Raw genomic sequence first — 16,825 nt, 5'->3', positions numbered from 1 at the left:
GGTAACCCACAAGTGTGTGTCCTGAGGAACATGGGGCTAAAGATTTGCCAACCACCCATGTGATAGTGAATAGGAATGGCTCTATCTTTAGAGAGCAAGAATTAGTGTACAAGGATATACCTAATTCTTGCTTTCTATGTGGTCTATAAAGTCACAGTGTCAAGAATTGCAAACCAAGCTAAAACCCCCATTTGCAACTCCAAAAGCTCCTTTAGTATCTCTTAGTGGATCAAAGAGTCCAATAGGGAAACAATAGGTTCCACCTCCTTTAGTATCTTTTTGTGGATCAAAGAGTTCAATAGGAGATTCACAAGCCATTATTATCAAAGGAAAGGACAAGGAGATTACATTCCTATAAAAAATGCTTTCAATGCCTTGATTGACAAGGAAGCTGAGAACTAGATTAGAGAGAACGAGAATAAAGATTTGGACATGGAACTAGAAGAGGGATGGTCAAAAGGGTTTGAACATGAGGTCAAGAGAGGGAACAATATGGTCACAGAGTTACTAGAGGAAGATGAATCCGAAGCTGACAGCCCCAACCAATCATTGGAGAGAAGGAATTTTCTATCCAAGAGAAAGTATTTACCACTATTCAAAACAAAAGGAGATAGTTATAGATAAAGGTAGTAGTTCCTCAAGTGTATAGCCCTAATCCTAGGGCTAAGAAGGGTAAAAAAAAGAATGGCAAGTAAGTCTATTTCTTTTATGACTCTTAAAGTTAGAGGTCTTACTAACCATGGTAGAGCAAATGAAATCTCATTGATTGAGAGATAACTCCCTTTCTCCCACTTTTATTGCATTGCAAGAGGTAAAGGTAACTAGTCACATTCTATAGGATAGATTTTTATTGCATTGGAAAAGGTAAAGGTAACGGGTCATGTTCTAGAGGATAGACTCAAACAAATAGATAGGATAAGAGAATAGTATTACACAAATCACTAAGAAGGAAGAGGAGGGTCAATAGTAGGAATCCTATGCTTCTATAAAGAAAGTGTTAAACACACTTTCATGGGTCCTGGCAATAGGTGGATTTCCATTTGCTATGAGATCAAAGAGCAAGCCTTTCATGTAATCTTTGTCTATGCTCCTACTAGAGTCTAAACAAGGGTGCATAATAAGGGATTCTTTTAAAATATTAGGATGGAATAGTGTTGTCTTAGGAGACTTTAATATTGTAGAAAATCTACAGGATAGATCAATTATAAGGGGTATAGAATTGCAAGCTTAGGTGGAACTAAAAGACAAATCTCGCTTGACAGATGCTACTCATCGTGATGTTACACTTGATATAGTAATCAAACAAGGGAAAATAGAAGGGAAGCCAAATTGGATATAGTAGAGATGTCGCAAGACCTTATTAACCAAACAGTTAAAATTGCAGGTCAAAATTTTTCTTCCCTTTGCTTATATGATCACAAGTATATGCTACTGTTTTGTGATTTTGGTAATGGGAGAAGGGGCTCCTCAAGTTTAAAGAAGATCCTATTCTGTTCCAACTCAAGAATGTGCATACACAGATTTTATTCGTCTAGAAGAGCTGCTTTGCAGTAAATAGGCTCAGCCTCAGAAGTTTGGGATAGTGTTGTCACACATACTCAAAGACTACTAAAAAAAGCAAGGATAAATAGAGCCAAAATCAGAGCCGGGGGAATGGATGCCATCCAAAAATCAATAGTGTTTCTTGAAGGGAGGGCCAGACAGGGTGACCGGATAACTCAATTCAGCTATTGAATGCCAAAAGGGACCTAAGAAATCAGGAGAAATTAAGATGTACCCAGAGTAAAGTCTACTTTAGAGAATGGTGGGCTAGAAAAATGGATATACCTACAAAAGACACCTTTAAACTATCATAAGAAAGAGAGCAAATGAGGAAATACTTCTTCTTAAGAAAAAGGATGGAACAATAGTAGTAGACTCTGAGGACAAAAAGCATGCTCTATATGATCATTATAGTGAGATGCTTCTACATCCATTGCTCCTTACGAGTTTGTGCAGAGGGCAAGGATAATATGCCAAGATGCTAGGCAAAAGATTACATAAAATTTTGATAACTTTTACCTGGAGACTCCTCTCATATTAGATGACCTTAAAGGGATTGTAATGTAATGGCAGAGAGTAAGATCCCTACTGAGGATGGCTTTCCCATTAAGTTCTATAAGGTTTTTTTGGAGCTCATAGGTCCTTTTCTACTATTGCTTTGGAATGAGAGTGTGGCAAATCAACAACTCCACTTCACATTAATGGAGGCATTATCAAGTTGATACCCAAGGAGGGGAACAAGGAGGCAATTAGAAATTGGATACCTCTAACCATGCTAAACTACATCTATGAATTTTTTGCCAAGAGATAATAAATAAATGGATATGTAAGGAATAGAAAGGATTTATCAAAGGGAGGCACCTTCTTGAAGCTATAATCAATATATGGGAAGGATGTAAGTATGCGAGAGAATCCAAACAGGACATATGTTTCCTCAAAGTTGACTTTAACAAAGCCTATGATAGGCTTGAGTGGGATTTTCTTATATAGTCTCTTCTAGGCATGCGCCTAGGACCTATTTTTCTTTCTTAGTGCAACTTCTCCTAACTAATGCCTCTGCTAATGTCTTTTTCAATGGGGAGATGACACAACCTTTCCTATTAAAAATGTCAATAAGACAAGGCTACCCTTTGCCCCCTACTATATGCAATTATTGTTGATGCTTTTGGCTAGTAACTATACAAGAAAATTGAAGATGCTACAATCAATGGCATTTGCCTTTGAATGGAAATATTCTAGAATAGATTCTCTTATCCCTCTCCTAGTCCATTCCAAATGACTTGAAGAATTTTTGTGGGATTCATAGTCTTCCCTACTGTTGCAAGTTGATTGTTATAATCCTTGATTTTGAGTACGTAAGCATAACTTATTTCATTGCTATTGTGGAAACTTTGGTTGATCTGGTTTCTCAGTGTGAGAATCTTAGATGTGTTCTTAGACTCATAAAGAGTTGCAAACATATTCCATGCTTCTTTGGATATCGTGTCAGCTTAAGGGTGAGGTGATCCTATCTCTAAAGGGTTTGGATAACAATGTGCAACATGTCTCGTCGGAATCAGAATAACTAGATGAGATCTTCGAAAGATTTCATTGATTTGTTGTGCATGAAGGAGTTGATGAAGGCGTCTGTCATTGGTTGGGCATGAAGTCACATCTATTGTGTATGTTCAGTGGCATTTAGTGAGCTTCAAAAGATTTCATCGACATCTAGATTTGTTGTGCGTGAAGGAGTTGATGAAGGCATCCATCGTTGGGTCAAGCATGAAGTCTCATCTATTATGTATGTTTAGTGGCATGCAATGAGCTTCAATGGGGTCGTTTGGTGTGCCATTGTTTGCCGGGTACTATTGGCCAAAGAGCTTGTTGATGCTTGCCATGAGCATCACTTAAACCACTTGCTAGAGTCACCCAATTAGGTTGTAGATTGCTGCTGCCTAATCCTGTAGAAGTTGCCTCACTGGTTGTCTTGAAGCTGTAGCTAGGTTGATTTGTTGCACCTCCCATGGTTGTAGAAGCCGTGTGTAAAGTCTGGTAGTCGTAGAAGACCCAGTGGTGCTTCGTTGCTAGGGATTGCATTGTCGTTATGTTGATGGTGTTCATTGTTGTAATAATGCCTCTATCTTTCTCACTCATAATGAAGAAGAAGAAGAATAAACAAAATTCCTCACAAAGAATGAATGGAATTTTTATTCAAGAACTCTCAAGAAGATGTATGGAAATCTCTTCTATGCAAGAGAACAATCAAGAAAACTCTCGATCTCTCAAACCATTATCATGAAGATGGTACCTCAATGGAACATACAGCTATACTTTGATACCATGAAAAAATATAGAGAGAGGAGAGGAGAAGAGTGTAGATGAGGAGAGGAGAAGAGTGGAGATGAGGAGAGAGGGCACATATAGAGAGCACACCACAAATGACTAGCTATACACTAGATTAAGTTGAAAATAATGAATATATACAAACCCCTTTAGAGTTAGACTTAGGGTTAGGGTTTCCAACCCTTGTGCCCTTTAGCACTCTTTTGGTTAGTGCTAGGCACATGTGATAATACATGATGTTGAAGTGAATCCTCAATTGGTCTACCTCCATGTTGATCCACCGCCACGGATGATTGTCAAGCTCTCACTTGCTAAGGCAATGCATAGAAGGTGGATACATGCATGTATCCTCCTTGCCCAACACCACCCATTGCCTTGCAAGTACTAGGATGGATGCCAAATGTCTGCTATCCCTTAAAAAAGTAAAGAACCTATAAATTCTTCACATATGTTTTTTATTTTTTTACAAGATAGAAGACCTACAAACTCTACTAGATTCTTATTAGAGGGTAGAAATTACAAGTTACTTTACCTAAAAATAAGCCTCTAGGTAGCCATTTGGATCTAGTCTAGCTTCTTGAGGGTTGTCATCTCATCACTCTGCTCATTCCTCTTTGCCCTGCTCTCAAGAGGGAACAAGGGCTTCCTAACTTCAATCTTGACCTTCTTGAAGTAATCATACAACGTACAATCTACTGGTATAATCATACCAGGTACAATCTACTAGTATAGCAACCCCTCCAGGTATGTCAACAAAATCTTGGAGGTGTTGTCCAGCTCTTTGGTACACTTTGTCTAGCAGACCCTCCCTTCTCAGCCAACTAATTTGAAATACAAGAAAACATAAATGAACACTAGAAGAAATAATTTCCAACATGCATTTTGAAATTTCTTTAAAAATCCAAAGTACCTAGTGCCCATAGACATGATCACCTTAAAGCATTTGCTTTTTACAGACATTCATAACATTCAATTTTTGAAATTCCCAAAAGAACTAAAAGGTACTTACCGCCTATACACATGATCACCATGCATAAGGCCACATAGTGTCTTGGTTGCCTTGTTTGCCTCTAACAAAAGGACAATCATAAGCACAATCATAGAAGCTTGGTCTAAATAGGGGAATGGCAAGTAAATCTAGCTTCTCCAATGTGATGAAGCTCTCAACACCCCATTTTAATGCTAAGACTTTGGCCATCCACTCATCTCCCAAACGAGGGTTGATGATGTTAAGTATCTATTGAAAGGAGCCACATATTCACAAATAAAAAGAGAGTAGTTCCATTTTTGGCTAATGGCAATAAACAAATAAATGTGAAAACTCAATGGTAAATTAGTTTGATTTTTGTCATGAAAAAGTTTCCAGAATGTGGAAGGACAAAGCTAATGCTCAACACAAGTTCTTGTGAACAAAGAACTCTATCTACTTACCTTTCCAATCCTGTCCCCATACCTAGTTGCCAGCTTCCCAAGCTCCTTCTCCTCCATCTTTTGTAACTCCGCTTCGAACAATGTGAGCTTTGCATTCTCAAGTTTCTTACCAAGTGCTTAAGTAATTTGAACCTATTAAAGAAGATAAAATATTTCTCAAGACAGTAATCTCTAAGACAAAAACCTATTTATTCTCAAAGTGTAAGGTAGACTTACATTGTAAACTAGTTTTTTGAGGTATCGCCTCATAAGAGCATACTCATAAGAGCATACCAAGGCTCATTGCCCTTTGTGTACTTCTTTCTAATGCTGGCAATAATTCTCTTATCCTTTTCTGGTAAATCTCTCATGTAGCCCTCATGGTTTGCATGGTTTGTAGCACAAATATTGGTGCAATTCACTAGCTCATCTTTTGAAGAGGTGACTACCAATGCATGGATGTTCATGTGACCACAACATTCAAAAACAAAATAAGTGAATTCCAACCACAAAGATGCAAAACATAGAGACACTACAAAACCAAGAGTTGATACTTAAAAATTCATTCGTTGAAGATTGGATAGCAATCCAATGTCGTTGACCTATGTGGGATCAATGATAATGCAAAGCGCCCTATAATGCTTCTTCGGTGTATTGGAGAAACTCTCACTAATGGCAGCCTACCATGCAACCCTAGGATGGTTGCCTTCCCAAAATGAAAAACATTTTGTTAGAAAGAATTTGAAACTCAAGATGGGACCAGAGCTCTCCCTCAAACTCTTCATTGATGGAGCACCAAATGGGATCCCAATCTGCCACCACAATCCCATCATCAACAACCTTCTCCTCCCTCCCACACTCCACAATGAAACAATAAAAACCCCTTTTTCCTGCACATAACCTTCTTTACCAAAGGCTACTTTTGAAACCTAAAATGTCATCCCTCAAGCCCTTAACAATGGCATAAGGGATTAGTCTGCAAATAGGAATTGGGGACATTGAAAGCATCTGAAGAGACTAGCCTTTTGGAGGATGATCTCTCTCCTATCTAAATACAAATAATTCTCAATCTCGTCTTCGCCAAGTTCATTCCTCGAGCTCACAGTCACTCACATGAGGAGGGATCTCTGGCTACACATTGTAAGGAGCTATTTGCATGCAGGCCTTAGGAGCAAGAGTAGGATCATTCACATGTTGTGCCCCTATATTACCACTAATGGCTTGGCTCCCCTCTCACGCCATATCCAAACTCTCAATCATATCAATATCCGAGGATGAGAGAATCTCATCCCCATGCTCAATATAAGGGGGATGGGCAAGATGCAAGATACCAACACATTATCATTCTCCATGACCTCTCCTCTCTCTCTTAGCATAACCCCTCTCCCTATGACATTTCTCTCTATCTCTCTCTGCATCTGTTACCAACACATTATCATCCTCCATCTCCATGACCTCTCTCTCTCTTAGTATAACCCCTCTCTCTATGACATTTCTCCCTCCCTCCCTCCCTCCCTCTCTCCCTCCCTCCCTCCCTATGTGTGTGTGTGTGTGTGTGTGTGTGTGTGTGTGTGTGTGTGTGTGTGTGTGTGTGTGTGTGTGTGTATGTGTGTGTGTGTGTGTGTGCATCTCTAACCAACACAGAATCATTCTCCCTCTCCATGATCCTCTCTCTCTCTCTCTCTCTCTCTCTCTCTCTCTCTCTCTCTCTCTCTCTCTCTCCCCTCTTGAGCCATCTAGGATTGTTCCTACCACATTAAAATCGCTTTTCTTCTTCTTTTCACTCTCTCATTTCACGATCTTTCTCTCTCTTCACACACACACTCTCTCTCTCTCTCTCTCTCTCTCTCTCTCTCTCTCTCTCTCTCTCTCTCTCTCTTTCTCTTTCTTTCTCCCTATCTCCCTCTCTCTTCTTTCCTCTCTTTTGCACTTCTATTCTATTTCTCTCTATCACTTTCTCTCTATTTGTCTTTCCAAAAAGGGCATTAATTATATATTAAATTTGATTTGTCTAAGATTTTCTGTATAATGGCCTCCATCCACACTCCTCCCCCCCCTTTTCTATATAATGTCCCACTTTTTGGCCTGACTGATCAAACTGCCTATCTCTCCATGAACGTCCCTCACCCTCTCTTATGGAAAGAGGCACACATGCTGTGGGGAGAGAGAGAGAGAGAGAGAGAGAGAGGTACTGCAATGTGCACATGAGAGAGGGGGTAGAGAAAGAAGTGACAGAGCAAGACGTAAAAGGGGAGAAAGGGTTGACATGAGGACAAGGAGGATGAGGAGAGAGAGAGAGAGAGAGAGAGAGAGAGAGAGAGAGGGGGGGGGGAGAGAGAGAGAGAGAGAGAGAGAGAGAGAGAGAGAGAGAAGGAGAGAAGGAGAGAGAGAGAGAGAGAGAGAGAGAGAGAGAGAGAGAGAGAGAGAGTAAAGAGAGAATTTACTAACACATCCTCCCCTTGTCTTGCATCATCTCTATGTGCATAAAATCTTTCCATTTAGGTGAGCATGACTTTGACGAGTCCAAACTCATATTGGGGCCATAATAGGCAATGAGTACCACCAATTGAGAAGGATAGGATGACCTTCCAATGGTTGTAACTTGAAATAACCGAGAGAAGATACTAAGAGATGGAGATTGAGAGGCTCTAACACACATAATAGGTCTTTGACAAGTCTTGGTAGACTAAGAGTGAGGGTAGGGTGAGACATCAACATGAGCATCAGTCCTTGCAGTCCCAATTCCAATTCATAACCCTCCATCATCTAGTTGACACTAATGGGACCTAATGCAAGATAAAAGCAAAAATGTGATCAAAAGTCCATGTACTTCCTCTTGTGACCCAAAATTGTAGAATGTCATCATGGATCTTCACAAGCAAGAGGATTCTAAAGAAGCTCAAGAAGTTGTGACTCAAAATACTTTAATAGTAAAATGGATGCTCGATAAAATGACACTGACACTTAAACATAGGACAAATAGTCCTAAGAATAAAAATTGCAAAAGGCCACCATTAAAAACTTGAAGAGGAACCCAAACTTTAGTAATAAAGAGAAGGTTTTTATTTGCTAACATGTATTCTTATGTAGATAGGAAATGAATATGGGCCATGAATGATCATAAATGAGCTAAGCACAATTATGCATATATCAGAATAAAAAAATGTAGCACTTTTGCAAGATGGAGTAGGAGAGAGTGAAGAACTTCAAAGATTGCTTTATCGATGTCAATACTCATAGCCATGAGTATCTCAACAACACATTTAGAAAGGATCAAGAAGGAAATAGGGCCATGGAGGTAAATCAACAAAATTGATAACATAGGATCATGATGATGGCATTAAGGAGTCTCTGTGGACTAGGCAAATGAATCTGATATATACTTTCCACCTTGAAGGCATGTATTATACATTGTAAAATTTGTGAAGAGGTTCCAAATAAGACCTTGTAGATGTCCTTGAATATTGTTATACCAATGTACATATGCCACATTTAGGGTAGATTGGGGCATTTCCCAAATCCACACAAGTTTTAATATGTTCTCTAGAGCTATATCCTGGCTACATCAACACTTATTTAGATGTTTTTTAATGGTATTACTAACATTTATTTGAATGTCATATAAAGTTAATGGTTTCACAAGGTATAAGTCCTAAATCCCTTCATGCTAAACCCTTCAAAAAGTCTATTAGAATGGCACCCTTCCCCTTGTAGTGTTATTAAAGTAAGTGGAGAAGGCTTGAAGACACATATAAGATGAATGGTTTGGCAAGATATCATAGTCCTTGTACTTATTGATTGAATAAACCATTGATAAACCTTGTTGCTCTATGGTAGTATACTTCTTTCTTGTATAATTCAACTACTTGCTAGTAAATGTCGCTAAATAGTCAAGGTTGGATTCACTTGCTTGACAGATAACTAATTCTATAATTGGATGCATAATATGCACCATGGAACTCAATCTCCAAATCTAGGGGTTTTAGTATGGTGTATTGATAAGGTTCTCTTTAAGATTATAGAACAAGTCCTCACTAATAGGCCATATAGCCTAAAAACCTTTGTAATTTCTCAAAGGAGGTAGCTAAAAAATGACCCTAATTTTGCTGGAATATGGGGGTATAGAGCGAGGATTGCACACCAAAAGATGACTTACTATACGTAATCAATGAAGGATTATATGTGATTCAATGGATAAGGGTTGCTCGTGCATGGACCCATCCCACATCTATGTGTAAGGAAGAGATCAAAAGTGGAACTCTACAATGGCAGACAAATAACGAGTTATAATTGCATTCCAGAATTAGAACCAAGGCAAAGAACCAATTAGTTTGGTTTACCTCTATGCATTGACCAGTGGACTCATACAATCCATATAGAACATTTTGTGCATACAACCATACACCATACCACCGCTAACTCATATACACAAGAATACCACTCCATCTAAGGCATGGACACTCTTGCAAGCCCATTCAACACATCAGATTTTTATATTCACCCAAAAGGAAATGAAAAAGCACGTGCAAGAAACACAAAGCTCATGCACGAATAGGACCTATATGGAGGCCATGACTAGTAGCCATCCTACGTCCGAAAGAGTTGATGCCGATAAGGAAATCCCACAATCCTTGCCGAGCATTCACTGTGCATGTGCGGGTGGTGAAGAGTATTCTTCCCCAAATGGAAATTCTAAAAATTCCATGCCATCCCATGCGACAACTCGCCCCTTCCTAAAGTACTTCCACCCTTGGCCTAACCATCAAGACGTGTTACAAGAATTGGAATTATTCCATTAGTTTTTAATCTTTTCGTATTTTGTTGTGACATCTAGCATTTTGTTGCACAGCTGATGCAGTGTGTGCTCTCTATTTGTGTGATTGTGTGCACCACTTACACGACGAGCGACAGTATGTGTAGTAGTGTGTGCACCATCGGTACGCATGGTTGGATATATGGCTATGGCTGTATGAGTGTGTAGTAATGTGTGCACCACTTACCCGATGATGGTATGTGTGGCAGTGTGTGCACCATCTGTATGATTTTATGCATGCGTAGCAGTGTGTGTACCATGCGATGGTATGTGTCACATGTGTGCACCATCCATCTATGATTTGTTGATTTTGCATCGCTTAAATGCTGAAATATTAAATAATATTGGTGATTGATTCCAAGGTTATGCTTGAAATAGTTTCATTATGTATGGATGTTGTAAATTTAGGGGAAGAGTATAACTAATTAGGCGATGGCTATTGGTGACAAGCATGATTCGCCATATTTTTGTGCACATAAGGTGCAACCATTGATGCGAGGAATAAACAAGGCTTACTGCAGAAAGCCTAATTTTTGAAATTACAGATGCTCATGTAGATATTTTAATTTTTAGAACATTAGAGGCTGAGCCTAAGCATAGCAAAATCTATCCATAGAAAAGGGAAGCTATTTTGGAAGGTGTATGTATGGCTTATCTCCAGTTCATGCATGGAGGAGAGGTACATGAGCTTGTATCAGTTATTGCTCGAAATCATTGAATCAATCAAATACATAGGAAGTGGAAGACAAGCACCACTCCTATGGGGGGAGATTGCATACAATGCACTTGCTATCTTTTCTATTTGTGAGTTTTGGAAGATCGTGCAAATTTTTGTGTATAGTTTTTGTTATGTTTTTTATGATTGGCAGGTTCTGCGAGTGATTCTACATACAATGGACTCCACAAACCTACAACAAAGTGGTGATGTACTCTACCACATACCATAGCACCTCTGTTTCCCCAAAAGGGGAGCATCAGCATATGAGTGGTTAGTCAAAAATAGAAAAACGCATGGGTTTTTTCAACACCATCTTTCCCATCACCGCTGCTAGGAGAATAGTAGCTTGAATTAAAGTTAAGCAATGACAACTACTTATGGCTTAAGACACTTGTAATTCACTCATCCTGGCCTAACAGGGAACCTCGCATAGCATGATCATCTAAAGAGGATGTTCCCTCCTCTATGTCAGATACACTAGAAGACCAACCTCCAAATTCACAAACAAACTTTCATAGAAAATAATATAATATGATTGAAGCCAAAATAGTGGATTGTCAAACCTCTAATGAGAGGGTCGGTCGCACTACGATGCACTATGCTCTCTACATCCACCCTTGATTCTTTACGAGACTTGACCGTGCTTTGTGCCTTGGAGTGCATATGCACATCTAGGAGATCCCATAATGTAGTCAACAACACTAGAGCCCTCCCCATGTAGGTAACACCTAAAGAGGGCCATCGGTTGAGACCATCATAGATAATGAGGTCATGCGTCCTCCCTAAGTCTAACAATGCATGCCCATAAGATGTGACTGGGGCTTGCCTATTAGTAGAGACTCATGAATGATAGCATATTCGTTGAAATCAAGAAGAGGCACATGATGCACCCTTGTCCTTGCGTTGAAGTTTGCAACAAGAAGGACTTCTCCACGGCTCAAGAAATCACAATGTCTATGCTACATAGGGCAATGTCTCGGTATGCTCTTGGGCATCTCCTATAGAGTGGGATGTCTTAGGTGGAAAGTAGCGCACTGCTATGAACAAGTCCTGGCAGTCCATCCCACCAAAACTGGATCCAAAAAAATCTGGAGTGGATATCTCTCCTCTCTACTAAGATCGCCCTAAAAAGGGATGACCTATAAAGTACTGCAACTCCTCCCAAAACTTGGACCCCACCTATATCCCTCGTCTCGTCTTGAAAAGCCATCTCCCAAGTGTACTGCTGACAAACAACTGGTAGAGGGCATTCTGGACTTTGGTGTGTCTCTATATCAAAGACTATGTCTCAATCTATAAATGACTTCGAGAAGTTCCTTGGTTCTAACCAGAAGGTACCATTTCTATTCCAAATACTACAAGACATGGTCTTAGTATCCTGAGTCTCATAGACCTCACCCCCCTAGGTTGGAGAAGGCCTGAGTGCTTGCACAACTTTTACTGAGGAGTCTCCTGCTTGACCTTGTCTAGAGTACTCACTCTAACAATTGGGAAAGCTTGTTCAAACTTAGGCATTCCACCTAAATATTCCTAAGACTCTAGACTAAACGCTTCTAGAGAACCACCTTTTGCACTTGGCTTGGAGCTTTCTTAAAATTTCCATTGATGATTGGATCCTTAGCATGGCCTTAAATAGCTCATCCTTGCCACTCAGGGTCATGCCACTTGGCCCATCGATGGGTGACTCCTAGGTTACCTATGCTTGGTTCTCTAGACTCAATCTCAGGTTGGTTTGATTAACTAGAGGCCAATAGCCAATTATCAGTGTTGTATGACTAGTAGGGGTGATTTAAAAAGTAAGGACTATTATAGGCAGACTACCTTTCTTGGTTGACTACATGGCTCTATTTATGTTAGCAGCAACAAGCCCTTATCCACTCTTATTAGGCAGTCCATGGTTGGTAGCCTTCAGTGCCATACATAACTATGGCACAAGAACGATACAATTTAGGGACCATGCCTTTAAGATGAAGTCAACAGTACATAGAGAGGTATTGTATCTCTTGAAAAGTTCTTGGATAGATACTACTAGTATGGAATGAGCTATTAACCCATTTACAAAGGAAGAAGAGGACACGCCCATACTTGTGGCATCTATTGAAAAAGGGGTAGAGGCATCAAGATGGCCCTCAGATGCTAGAATCCTCGAGGAGTCTTCAAAGGAAAAGGATGACAAGAGGAAGAATAAAGGTAAGGCAATAGTTAAGGATAACCTTGAAGAGGTACCACACAAGTTAGTTGGGAGGAAAAATGTTGATCATGATGAGAATGAGGATTAACCAATCCTAGATTGGTTAGAAACTTATTGGCACACGAATATTAACCTTATTGAGGTAGCCAACCAACCTAATCCAAATCTATATTCTCATACCTCTTTAATACCTTATCCTATACATGAACTTAGTTGTTTGTTTATGAAAAGGTATGTGGATGCTTGCAAAGAAGTTGAGAATAGCCTCTCATAATCCTAAGAGTTCTAAGGATATGGGGTCCAAGGATCAGGCCTACATGCCCAAGATTCTATAAACAGTATGGTAAAGTTGGTATCATCAGAGGATTAGTCTAAGAACATGGTACTATATGACAATTATGATAGATCTAGGAAAAAGACAAGGACATTAAAGCCACCTCAATCTTGTCACAATTTTGGGGATTCTCACCACGTTGTAGGAACTTGCCCTACTTCTTCAAAACTACCATTAGTAGAACTAGTTTTGGGATAGTTAAGGGAAGAGCCAAAAAGTAAGGGAAGAGCCAACTAGTTTTGGGAAAGTTAAGGGAAGAGCCCCATAAAGTACGGTAGAGTAAAAAAGAATGGTGAGGATAGAGGTTGAGTTGATTCATGTAATTTTGTTGTTATAGTATTAAAAAGAGTGGAGAGCTAAAGCTTCTTTTGGTGAACCAATTACCCATTCAAGGGGATATAGTGATCAACATGGTGGAATTGGAGATTTTGAAATTGGGTGGTGTGGATCAAGGCTTTCAAGTACGAGTAGATTTTTGAGTTGATGAGTCACTTAGGGATATAGCGATCAATATGGTGGAATTTGAGCTTTTGGAATTGGGTGGTGTGGATGGAGGCTTTAGGGTACAAGTAGATTTTTGAGTTAATGAGTCCCTTAGGGAGTATATTAAAAGGTTTAAGTCATTCACCCTATAGGAAAGCTATGTTGTTGATAGATGTTATGGTTTATAAATAGGTTGCTTGTAGGATTGAGGCACTTAGTGTATGAGCACAAGCCTTTGACTATAGATGCTTGCTATAGAATTTGCTAAAGACTTTGACTTGTCAACTAATTGTACATGACCTAGTCAACCTCAAAAGGTGTACCAAGGTTGTTGTGAGGACTTTATCTTGCAAAAGTATAGTGATGTTTTGGGCTATATGTATTGAACCCACCAAAGACAAGGAAGAATCAATTGAGAGAAGAAATAGATCGAGAGAGAGAGACAAGCTTATCCACCGCTATTCCTAGAGTGCACTATATAAGAAATTAAGTTAATCGAATGGCCTACTTATGCTCATGGTCCCTTGATGTATGGTCCTTTAGAAGAAGATTACTCATCCTAAGAGGTTAACTTGGACACCAAAAAATTTTACCATAAGCGGTCAACTTAGGTACATTGCTTGGTGCATAAGCAAAGGACAAATATGTAGCATTGCTTATAGAGTTTAAGGATGTGCTAAATGGTCATATACAGATCCAAAACATATTCTCAAGGAATTTTTCAATGTTCAATAAGGCAAGGAGTCAAGCACTTCTCACATACAAGTGAGTCATTTTCCATAGATAAACAAGCATGCCCAAACTTGAGTGTTTTTCTCATGCATGGTCTTGGATATGTTCCAAGATCCATAACAACATCCCCTCTAGTGCATAAAGACTCTATAAAACATAACAAAATAGAGGGGCTTTTCTCAAGCCTCGCATGCCATGTCACCTTACCTTCCTTTGTTACTCAATTTGTTTTCGGTAAGTACATAGTCACTAAGACTCAATTGTAACCTAGAGCACACACCTATTGCATGGACAAATGTGAATCCCTTCAAGTGAATATGTTGCAACACCTTAGCATGAAAAATGAACAAAAGGACATACCTAATTATCCAAGAATTTCAAATAGTCAATAAACCTCCCCACATTCATGTTGTTTTAGGCCAATACAATACCTTTATTTGAAGGTTTCCTTCTTGTGCATAGCATTAGGCATTACAATATCAACCATCCAACTCATGCACACCTCCAATTTCACCCATGTGGCAACTTGCTCCATCACGGAAATGCTCATGGGAGTGCATTGACTAACACTGAGCTATACTCATCAACAAATGTAAGGGGGTATTGAGACACCAAGACACAAGTGTGTGTGTGATAATGTTAAATGGGTGGAATATCACCTCATTATGTAGATAGCCATGTCCTTGTCTGGAGATCCACAATGCAAAGATCCACACTCCAACAACATGTCTTGGAGTTATGTTGCTTCAAATGCCATGGACAATGGTAGATGAAAACACTCCTAGTTTTTCTTATCTCCAAAAGCACATCATCTCTAGAGCCAAACCCATCACGAATTAAATTTTCAAATCATGCACAACTCATTTTCAAATCATGTATAGGGGCTTTTGTGTGTATGTGCTCATGTAGGTTCGTGTATATATGTATTTGAGTATGTGTGTCTTTGTAGGTATATGTATATATGTAGGTGTATCTATGTGAACCATAAGATCACGAATATTTTTGTTAGAACCAAGAAATGAAAAATTCAAACTTTCTTCTCATTAGAGTAGCATGAATTAAGATTTGTTAGAGATTTTTCAAAGTCAAAATTGTGTGTTTCCCTCATAGGGAAACGACCACAAAACCATAAAGTGTGCTTCTCAATTGCTTAGATTCACTATAGAGAGAAGTTGCACTACATTGATGTTTAAATATATTGCATAAACTTCAATATTTATGTATAATATATTATTAACGCTCAAAGAAATGCTTTACCTATTGCATCTTGTGTGCATAGGCTTGGCTCGCTATCTCCCTAGCATCAGCGACACGAGCTTCATATGATTCCTTTTGAATATCACTTGAAATATCCTTGCATTACTCTTTAAATTCCTCTTTGATTGGATAGTGTACTCAACAACTAAACTAACCATTAGACATAATTTCTATTGAAGTGTATGTTTCAAGGTTTGTGGGGTATATTTCTAAGTGTATGTATATGCATATATGGGTGTGTTGTGGGTGTGATGGTTTGTGTATGTATTGTTTTACCAATATATAATTGTCATTGTCATTCTCAAAAGCATATATACTAGAACTCAAAGGTCATATTATGCATTACTTATTTACTTGCATGGAAGAAGATAAGATATTGGTATCAAACTTACTTGCTCAAAGGATCCTTTCATCATTAGTCAAAGGAAGAAGACAAGATATTGGTATGAAACTTTATCTGCTCCAAGGACCCTTTCATCATTAGTCAAAGGACACTTGTACTAGCAAAAATAGGGCTCTTTCCATGGACAATGCTTAGAGCCTTGAGAGTGTATCCATGTGGCTAGAGAGAGTGCTCCAAGGACCTTTTGCTATTACAGTGGTCCTTGGGCTCCTGTCATTGGAAAGTTATGTATATGTATATATGATTGCATATATGGGTGTGAGTTTGTGTATGAATGGGTGTGCAAGTTTTTGTTTATGTTTTTTAACAATGAATAATTGTCATTGTCATCCCCAAAAGTACATGTACTATAGGTCAAAGGTCATATTAGGACTTCCTTATCTACTTGCATGGAAGATGATAAGATAGCGCTAAGGAAAATTTACTTGCTCTAAGGACCCTTATGTGGTTCCTAGGGCTCTTTCTATGGACAATGCTTGGATCTTTGAATTAAGTGCTCAAGGACCCTTCCTGTTCCAGAAGGGTCTTCCAACTCTTGTGATTCATTGGCAAATCATTTATGTATGCATGGGTGCATATGTGGGTGTGAAGGTACTGTTATTAGAGAATTGTATTTTTGA

At 39.0% G+C, this 16,825-nt stretch overlaps 1 pseudogene; it reads right to left on the bottom strand.

Moving 5' to 3' along the window:
- Positions 1–4,888: 4,888 nt before the first annotated feature.
- LOC147893571 (uncharacterized) overlaps positions 4,889–16,825 on the bottom strand; it is a 36,314-nt pseudogene continuing 24,377 nt past the window's right edge.

The sequence above is a fragment of the Dipteris shenzhenensis genome, chromosome 15, assembly GCF_047967505.1.
Source record: "Dipteris shenzhenensis isolate YYH24624 ecotype China chromosome 15, Dip_SZ_1.0, whole genome shotgun sequence".
In the NCBI taxonomy this organism is placed as follows: Eukaryota; Viridiplantae; Streptophyta; class Polypodiopsida; order Gleicheniales; family Dipteridaceae; genus Dipteris; species Dipteris shenzhenensis.
This window is presented reverse-complemented; position numbering and strand designations above follow the sequence as displayed.